General features: G+C 38.6%; 1 long non-coding RNA gene across 1 annotated transcript in view; it reads left to right on the top strand.

The window, feature by feature from the left end:
* The window catches only part of LOC116421543, a 9,634-nt gene extending 2,329 nt beyond the window's left edge, over positions 1-7,305 (top strand). The window contains exons 2-3 of the long non-coding RNA XR_004231947.1: positions 5,796-5,949; positions 6,673-7,305. This is a non-coding gene — a long non-coding RNA (uncharacterized LOC116421543). The remainder of the gene's footprint in view (positions 1-5,795; positions 5,950-6,672) is intronic.
* Positions 7,306-9,456: the final 2,151 nt, after the last annotated feature.

The raw sequence follows: 9,456 nt of genomic DNA on the forward strand, positions 1-9,456 counted from the left end.
AGAAGAGAGAGAGGGAGAGGGGGAGGAGAGAGAGAGAGAGAGAGAGAGAGAGAGAGAGAGAGAGAGAGAGAGGAGAGAGATGGGGGTGGTAGGGAGGAGATAGCCTTTCAAACTTGAGTCTGTTTTTAATCAGCTCTTCTTAAGACTAGTATCTTTAAGTCTTTTGCTTACTTTTCTATTTTTCCTATTATTTAAAACATTCTGCTAATTGGGAATTGCAAAGACAGATAACATTAAAGATTTTTTTTAAGAGAAGAAACTTTATTCCATTATAATTTTGAATGCATCAGTCTTCTGTAGGATATTTATTTTAAAGGGGAGAACTTCAGGACCTAGACTATTTTAAATGACATTACCCTGGCTCATTAAGGATGGCCTGTTTTTCTTTTTATAAAGTTATAGATTGGGATAGATAATTTAGAGTTCCTAAAAGTGTGGGAAGTACACATTGTTAATCTGGTTTATTAAATTCGCGTGGTTTAAATCCTTTTAGCCTTCTTACAACTGTTAGAACAATTGATGTCCTGCCGGAGGAACAAATAAATCCTACCTTAATCTTATTTGCAACTTTATTCATTGTTTGTAAATTGAAGTATTTTTGGATTATTCAGATTGTTCGGTTCTATAATTTTTACTCAGATTTATAGATTAATTCTTATCAGCTTGAAAAAAAAGAATTATTTCTTTTGTTACTGAATGTAGGTAAAACAAAGTTTTAAAAGAAAGTGAAAAAGTGAAATTATATATCTTTAGGACAACCAAACTATTGTACTAGTATATCTAAGGAAAATTTTTTAGAAAACATGTTGGATCAAATAAATAATTCCAAAAACATCTCTCTCTCTCTCTCTCTCTCTCTCTCTCTCTCTCTCTCGTCTCACTGTAGGTCTCTCTGTCTGTCTCTGTCTCTTTCTCCCCTGCCTCCCCTGTGACTTCACCACCCCCTCTCCCCCCACTGTTGCAACGTTGCCTCTTAAGGGATTCACTCAAGTCCAATTCAAAGTTCTGTGCTCCCTACCGCCTCATTTAAAAAAAAAAAAAAAAAAAAAGAGTTGTTCAAAGTTCGATTAGGCTTTGTCATAATTTGGCAGTGAAATGCTCTTTTTGACATTGGTGGGATGACATTTGAGATGACGGATAGATACTTTTCTTGACCTTTTTTCTTTCGTTCTTTATTTCTTCCTTCTCCCCTTCTCTCTCTCTCTCTCTCTGTCTCTCTCTGTATGTCTCTGTCTCTCTCCTTTGCAGCCTAATACTATTGGGAGTGCTGTCTTATCTGCAAAGACCCATCCTAATATTCTTGATCTCTTCTATAATTGACTAGTTTCTTCAGAACTTAGTCTAAAAAAAGCCTCATAGATTTAGTTACCTGTTAACTTTGTTTCTCCTGTTTTCCTTTTTCCTCTTGTGGATTAGTAAGAGAGGAGGGTGCATTCTGATTCTTCTATCTGCTTGCAACTCTGTTTCCCAACAGTTCTTTTCTCTCCAAAACTACCACCCCGAAATACTCCCCTTCTAGGTTTTTAAGCGGATGTATTGGGTTTCTTGTGTTTTTTTCCTCCCCCCCCCCCCCCCCCCGCTTTTTTTCTTTATCTCAGTTTTATTCTGCGAAACATCTTTACAGAAAGAAAGAATTTCAATAAATAGCCCTCTAGCGCTATCTGGCGGGACTCCAACATTAGAAATACTCTTGCCTTCTCTCAGTTTCTTCTCAAATCTCTCCTCTCCTCTCCTCTCCTCTCCTCTCCTCTTCTGTCTTCAACACTTTTCTCCCCTTTTCTCTCCTTTCCTCTGCTCTTTCCACTTCTATTCTATTCTCTTCGACTCACTTGCATCACTCCAACCCAACTTTCCGAGGGGAAAATACATCCAAGAGGAATGCTAAAATGCCCCAAGAACCAGGTGATGCCAAAAAGAGGTGTTCTCTGCCCTGTGACTCCACCTCCATGGCAAGGATGGAGATGGGGGTGTCATAAGAATTTTGGATTAGTAATTTAATTTGAAGTTATTAAAGTTACTAGTGATACTGTAATTGTGGATTTTGGATTAGATAATTTTAAAATTAAAATCCCATCCCAGAGGTCCAAATTAATCAAAACTAATTTTGGGGGATCAGTAAACTGTTTCAAATGTCTTGCTTAGTCGACACTAGTTCCTGATTTTGCAGGCGATCTGACCTTTAAATACAGAAAATCGAGGTGAACCTATGTAAGGAAGGAGACTATTTCTCCTAATCTTTTTCTGTTTCTGTCTCTGTCTCTGTCTCTGTCTGTCTCTCACCCCTTGTCCCTTTCTTCAATCTGCCCCCACCCCACTTCAAGAATCTACAAAAGGATAGGCTTATTTTTGTTCCCGTCACCAACTGGAATCATATTCAGGGTTAGATCCAAAGAGATAGATAGATAGATAGATAGATAGAAATATATATCCCCTCCTCCCCCATTAGATGAAACTAAGGACAAAACAGGGAAGGGGAATTTGAAAGAAAACTAAACAACAAAAAAATAAGAATTGTGTGTGTGTGTGTGTGTGTGTGTGTGTGTGTGTGTGTGTGTGTGTTGGGGAGAAGTCTGTTGGTGATCCTTAAAAATAAAAGTAGGGGGAAAGGAAAGCTTCCCCCCCAAATTGGGAATGCATCACTCACCAACATATTCTCTTCTCCATTTTATGTGGCTTCTTATTTGGTTTTCAGTTGCCTGTGCACCAGCAAAGGTGTCTTTGGTGGGGGATGGCTTGGATGGGAGGAAGGGAGGGGAGCAGGAAACAAGTCTATTGAAGTTGAGCTTTAGAGGCATAAGATAGTGTCTGTACTACTTAAAATTCTCTCTCTCTCTCTCTCTCTCTCTCACACACACACACACACACACACACACACACACACACACCTCCAATCTGCCCTTTTGTCAGCTCCCTTCCTCTTAATTTCTGAAATACAATAGAGACAGGAGCAGCCAGGGAGGAGAACAGAGAAATGTAGAAGTAAGACATAAAGAGATGTACTTTAACTTCTTATGTTAGTGTTAGGGTTTGTTTTTATAAGTTTAGTTTGGCCTTAAAAAAAAAAAAAGTAGTGTGGTCTAGTTTTCCACAAAAATAACCACTGGTCAGATAAATCCCCATGTGATATCTCTCTATAGAGATTGCACATATCTAGATCTGCGGACATGGTTATCCAAAGAACCCACTGCCTATAAGACCAAAACAAACCGAGCTCTTCTTTTCCCCATTCAAAAATACTTCTTGGAAATGTCTCTATAGACACAACTAAAACCACAGTCACAATAGCAAGGCTAACAAAAAGGAGAGTCGTGGCACTCTGTCCCCCAAGAATTTAGTTCACCATATAACAGACTTAGGGTCCTAATGAAGAAAACGTAGTTTTCCTGTAATTAATTGAAAACAATTATTAGGTCATCATCAGCCACGAAACAAATAATTGCAGGAGATTTCTACTTAAAATTGACCAGCCCCGGAGTGATAGATCGATTGGAGGTATAAAAAATGATGTATCAAAACATCAATGTCGATTATTTGAAATATTGTAGTCGAAATTTTTTATTGCTTCATCGGTTAAGTGTCTGAAAGTGCAGTGTTCAAACATATATTTATGTTGTCAATACTGTCAGAACTGTCACTTTTACTATACTGGATTTGTACTACATTTCGAATTGGCTCATTTACATAAAATGCCCACCTTGGATTTCCCCTCCCCCCTTTCTCTCCCTCCTCCTCCTCCTCCTTTTCCTCCTCCTCTCCTCCCTCCTCCTCCTCCTCTTCCTCTTCTTCCTCTTCCTTTTCTTCCTCTTCTTCCTCCTCCTCCTTTTCCCTCCAGGAAAATCCATGTCAGTTTCATCAAAGGGTTCAGGAATCTTTGCCTTAGCTGAAGTATGCATTGCTTCATTTAGTCAATTTTCCACGTCGGATTATACGTCTTTTTCGCCATTTCCAACTCGAAAAGGGTTTGTCTCCATGCACCCCACCCCCTTAGAAATACGATTTAAACACTTTGTAGCAGTGGCACTTTACCACTGCATTCCAGCTTTCTTTCCCTGCCCCCAACCACTTTGATAGAAAACTAAAATCTACTGCAATTCGCCGAGTTTGTGAACACACATACCTACACAGGTACAGATATATCACATACTCTCACATAGGCCAGGGTCCATCTTCGTATTACCTGGAAGATTGAGGTATACTAGGAAAAGTGAATTTGGGAGTATACTTTTCCCCCCCTTTTTTACTTAAAAGCTATGATAAGAAGAAAGTAATACATATAAATGATCGGCACCTATTCCCCTCCCCCCTCCCTTTAAAAGCTTTTGAATTCAATCGAAAAGCATGCTAGAAGCAGAATTGACAGTTTTAATTCTACCCATTTTCACCAGGGTGCATCAGATCAGAGACAGCAATTCTTGGTGTGGGGGGTGGGGGAAGGATATGGAAAACTAGTATTCACTTAAGTTTCTGCCCTGAAAAAAATCACTGGAAAGTTAAATCACTGAAAAGCAAAAATTTCTTCAGCTCTAATGAACTAATTGCAATATAATGTAGATAAATGCACTTTTGTCTCATTTTATTTCTCTAGGTTCCCTTCCCCCTTCCGTATTTCTAAACTATTAGAGGAAAGTGAGGGTCAATTCTGGCCTGGCTGGAAGGACCTGTTTTCGTTCCTGACACGCTTAGGCGAGTTTGAAAACCCTTTCATTTGAATACTATGTTTGGAGGTTGACATGCTGCTCAAAAAGAAAGCTTGGTTAGTTGCATGCAGTCAATCTCAGCAGATATATATATATATATATATAGAGAGAGAGAGAGAGAGAGAGAGAGAGAGAGAGAGAGCTCATATTCACTCTTGTGCTTAAATTTTTTAAAATGTTGAAATCAAAGGTTTTGGAAATTAAAGTTTCGTGAATGTATATTTGTAAACATATACATACATTTGTAAACATGTATAGACCATAGACTCATACATCCATTATATGCGTATGTGCTACCTCCCACCATTCACGGTATTACTGCTAGAGTGCTTTGTTTACCTAGCGTCCCCCCACCCCCAGTCGGTCCGTCATGTATGACAAGTGTTTTTTGAGAAAAATTCATCAGCCTTCTACAAATACGTCGAGTTTTGCCATAATGAACTGTGGAAGAGAACGGCCATCATTTTCGCACATCCCAAGGTGTTGCAGGAACTGGGAGAGAAGAATTGGAATGCTTAATTATAATGTGGAGGGAAGGTGCTGAGACCTTCACAATAACTATACCTGTAAAAAGCTCAGAACCTCCTAGATAGCATTTGGAAAAGGTATGGTTGACTTTTTCCTTTCTTTCTTTTTCTTTTCTTTCTTTCTTTCTTTCTTTCTTTTTTTTTTTTTTTTTGCGCCTTTGGGAAGAAGAGATACTCTTGTGTAATAATTAGCTCAGACAATAAAAATAATTGGAAAATCAGTTGGAATTTCTGAGTTTTTAATTACGCTTAATTTTGTGCTAAGCTGTAAAATTATGAATGCCCCTCAATTAAACACTCTCCACTTGTAAAGCATTTAACAACAATTATTCCCTAATCAGTCTGAATGTGAGTCACAAATGATGCTACTCTGCATCAAAGGGACGTCCTTAGACGTTACCTTTTAGTCATAAGTAAGAGGATTAATTTCTATAATTAGGGGGATAAATATGTCCATAAATACATTTTTTTTTTTTTTTTTTTTTTTTTACTGGTTTTCACTACGAGAGGCACGACTGGCTTATAGTATCATGTGCGTTTCTAATTGTTCGTCTTTGCTTGGAATCTTGAGGCTCGAGCATTAAGAGCGGAGGACGGGCAAGCAGGCTCAGCGTCATGCAGAGAACACACACGTGGGGAAGGAGCGGTCAGTGGCTGACTCTGACAGCGTTGGATGACTCTCAGATCACATAGTTCCCAAAGGATTTTCTACATAACCGTGCGGGGTAGTGCCTTTTCTTTTTTACTTTTCGGCCTCTCGATCTCCAGAAGGACAGGTCTCTGCCCTAAAGGAGCTCAAGGCTGACTTTTAATGATACAAATAAAAATTGAGCCTGACCTTTTTAAACTCCTGTGTGAATATCTCATTTACCTAATGACTTTATGTCACCTAGGAAGAAGGTCAATTTCCTCTTAACCTTTTCCCCACTGCTGCAGTAAGCATTCTTTCCTAATCAATTGTGGCTGGAATAATCAATTCCCGTTTTATGATCGCTGACAAACTCAATCTCTGAGCAGGAGTCTGTTAGGCGGTGTTCACTTGGATCGGGATAGCCACGTACAGACAACTCTCGGCTGTTCTGAACAAAGTCGCACTCTCTCCAGTGTAGTACCTAGACCTTGGCAAAATTCCCTACCCCGGCCCCTTGGGTGGTTGAGTTGTCACTAATCCGACTCTGATATTCACCAGAACTTCTCCAGTCACTAAGAACGCTTGCAGTTTTGCCTCTTTACACTAGTGCCTCGCTTGTGATTGTTTTCTTCAGAAAGTTGTTCTGCAGGATGTCTTACCCTCCCGTGCCAGTTCTCTTAGTTCTAGGCTGCTGATAGCCTTGATCTACACAATTCGCTCTATGTATCAACTCTAGGAACAACGAAAACGTCCAACGAGAATTCACGAAAGAAATAAAATTAACTGGTAAACATTTTGTTTCTTCTCTCCTTCCTAGGATCGTAGTGTTGGAAGAAACTTCCGAGATCATCTCTTCTCACCACTACCAGCTTCCCTACAGCACCTGCTCGTCCAATTTACAGCTTAAAAGACCTTTTTTTGAAGCAGGGAATGCACTATTTCAGGAGACAATTTCTAAGAGTTAGGGAGCTTTTTCTTTTATCGAGCTGAAATCTACTTCCCTGCGACTGCCCTCAATGTTCCCAATTCTGCCCTCTGGAATCAAAAGGAATCTCTCCCATATGAAAACTCTTGAAATATTCTAAGAGAAGCCACATCCCTCCCCCCTTTTCTTTTCTTCTCTATGGTAAATGACCCAGTTCTTTCAATTGGCTCACATATGGACTGATTTGAAGTTTCCTCAATGCTGGTTGCCCTTCTCTGGACCAATGCAGATTTGTCACTGTGCAACTCACCACAGCTGATTACAGATGTGGAGTAGATCATTATTAAGCCTCTACACTGATTTTTCTTATTTCTAACTCCCAAATTCTTGCCTCTTTTTCATACAAAATCACCCAAGTCTTAGTTGGTAGGTAATTGACTTAGAATTTGTGTTTCATTTTCCCCATAGAAACACCAAACAATTACATAATAAAATTACTATTAGTTAGGTGCCTAGGTCAACTCACAAATCTTGTTTCACTCATAATTAGTTGAACCATTGCCCTAAATTCTGATAATGTCTCTTGAATGAGAGAGAAAAAAAGGAATATATTCTTTCCCTTTTCCTGGATACAGAGTGAACTCTTGAAAAAGCTGCTTTTTTTTCTCTTTGATATACCTACTTTTTTACATTCTCCTGTATCTCAAGTAACTCAAATGGTCCTAACCTCCTCAGCATTCCACCTAGTTATCATCTCATCCCCCAAAGTTCTTTTTTTTTTTTTTTTTTTTTTTTTTGCAAAAGTTACCCATCTTTATCCCATCCACAAAAATGTTTTCAGCTCTCACTTCTGCTGCAAGGTGTTGAAGAAAATAATCTGAATGGACAAATTCACACTCATAATCAAATGACTGTTAACACACTAAGCCTCACTCAGCCTCTCAACAGCATTTGCATTTGTAAAACAGGGCATTTGTTAACCTAAATGGATCTCAATTTAGTAGCATTTCAGCTATTATGTATTTTTTAAAAAGTGAAGTAAAAGGTAATTCCAACAGATAGGGAAAGGCCATAGAGAATGAGAAATATTTTGGGACAATTTAGCCACATGTCACAAGTAGGCTAGCTTTGCTTGTCAATATTCTTACTTTGGTATTAACAGGGGAAAGATTCCATTCTCCTAAACTATTTTTATTTTACTCTTCTCCACTTTTTTGCATACCGATTTTCTAAATGCATAGCAATGACAGTAATCCTTTAGATGTAGAAGTTAGGCTGGCCCCTTATGTACATGTGGATGATTTATTAATTCAACCTCAAGTCAGAGGTTGTATGTTCCTAGAATCTTTCCTGATCCACTTATCCCTAGTGGTTGTTTTTATTTTGGGTTCTCTGAAGAATAAGAATATAGGTTAAAAAAAATTATAAGAAATAGGGATTTTATAATGGCAGTGGACTCTGATGTAGTAGACTTGGGCCCAACCTTGGCAAGTCAAGATACTTTACTAAGCCTCAATTTCCTTATCTATTAAAGAAGAGGGCTTTATTTCATGATTTCCAAGTTTTCTTGAAGATTTAATCCTCACATACTATGATGTATCCAGACATTCTGTTTCATACTAAACAAGAGAATTCTCTCCTCCCCCCTTTAAACTTTATGGATTCACTATAAAAATAATAGAAGAGGGAGAAAAAAGGTATCAATAAATTATGTAGAAAATTTTGATAATTCAGACTTGCTTTGCTTGTATTGATAGTTTCTGCAAATGTAATCAAAGTTGCCTCTTTCTCTGGATTCTTTTTTTTTTTCCCCTGAGGCAATCGGGATTAGGTGACTTTCCCAGGGTTACACAGCTAGGAAGTGTTAAATGTTTGAGAATTTTGAACTCAGGTCCTCCTGACTTCAAGTCTAGTGCTCTATCCATTTCGTCACCTAGCTGCCCCCTTGCCTCTTTCTCATAGGAGGCTTACTACCCTGGGAGAAAAGTCTCAGATAGTTTCCAGGACCTTCCAGACAAAATGAGTCTGTAGGACAAGTGAAATATTATGGAGCTGAAATGGGAAAGAGGCCAGTAATATCTTTTTGTTCAACCACAAAGAATATTTCCTTGCAGGCATAAAGATAATGGGTCAGCTTATCCATAACCGTTTTTGCTATGTGGCTGTAATTCAGAAACATATGAATAGTGGAAAAGACTGATATACTACAGATGCTGGTGATGGGAGGGATGGAAGGAGGCTCCTTGTTGGATGGAAGAATGTGAAACCTATGGATAGTGATACTCACTCTAGAAGGCTCATTTTTCCTATTTCCAGATCCATTCCCCAACTATAACAGCTGAGGGGAAGGAGAGCAAAGAACAGGTGGTAATCCACCAGCCCTCTGGCTATAGTGAAAGGTGGAGAAGGAGGATCTTGGGAAAGGAGGAGAACAAGCTTCTGTTTTTTTTTTTTTGTTTTTTTTTTTTTTGGCCTTAGGCCACGTAGTTTACTTTCAAGTTTCATTTAACTAATTTTGCCCCCTTAATCATGATTTGTGATTTCATCAGGGTACTTTGGGATGGGAAACTCCTTACTTGATGCCAAAATTTCTATAATTTCTCTCATTTAAAGAATTTTCTGGATTTCTGAGATAGTAAAAGACTAGTTCAAGGTCACACAGCTCATGTGCATCAA

This window comes from Sarcophilus harrisii, chromosome 2, assembly GCF_902635505.1.
Source record: "Sarcophilus harrisii chromosome 2, mSarHar1.11, whole genome shotgun sequence".
NCBI classification, from domain to species: Eukaryota; Metazoa; Chordata; class Mammalia; order Dasyuromorphia; family Dasyuridae; genus Sarcophilus; species Sarcophilus harrisii.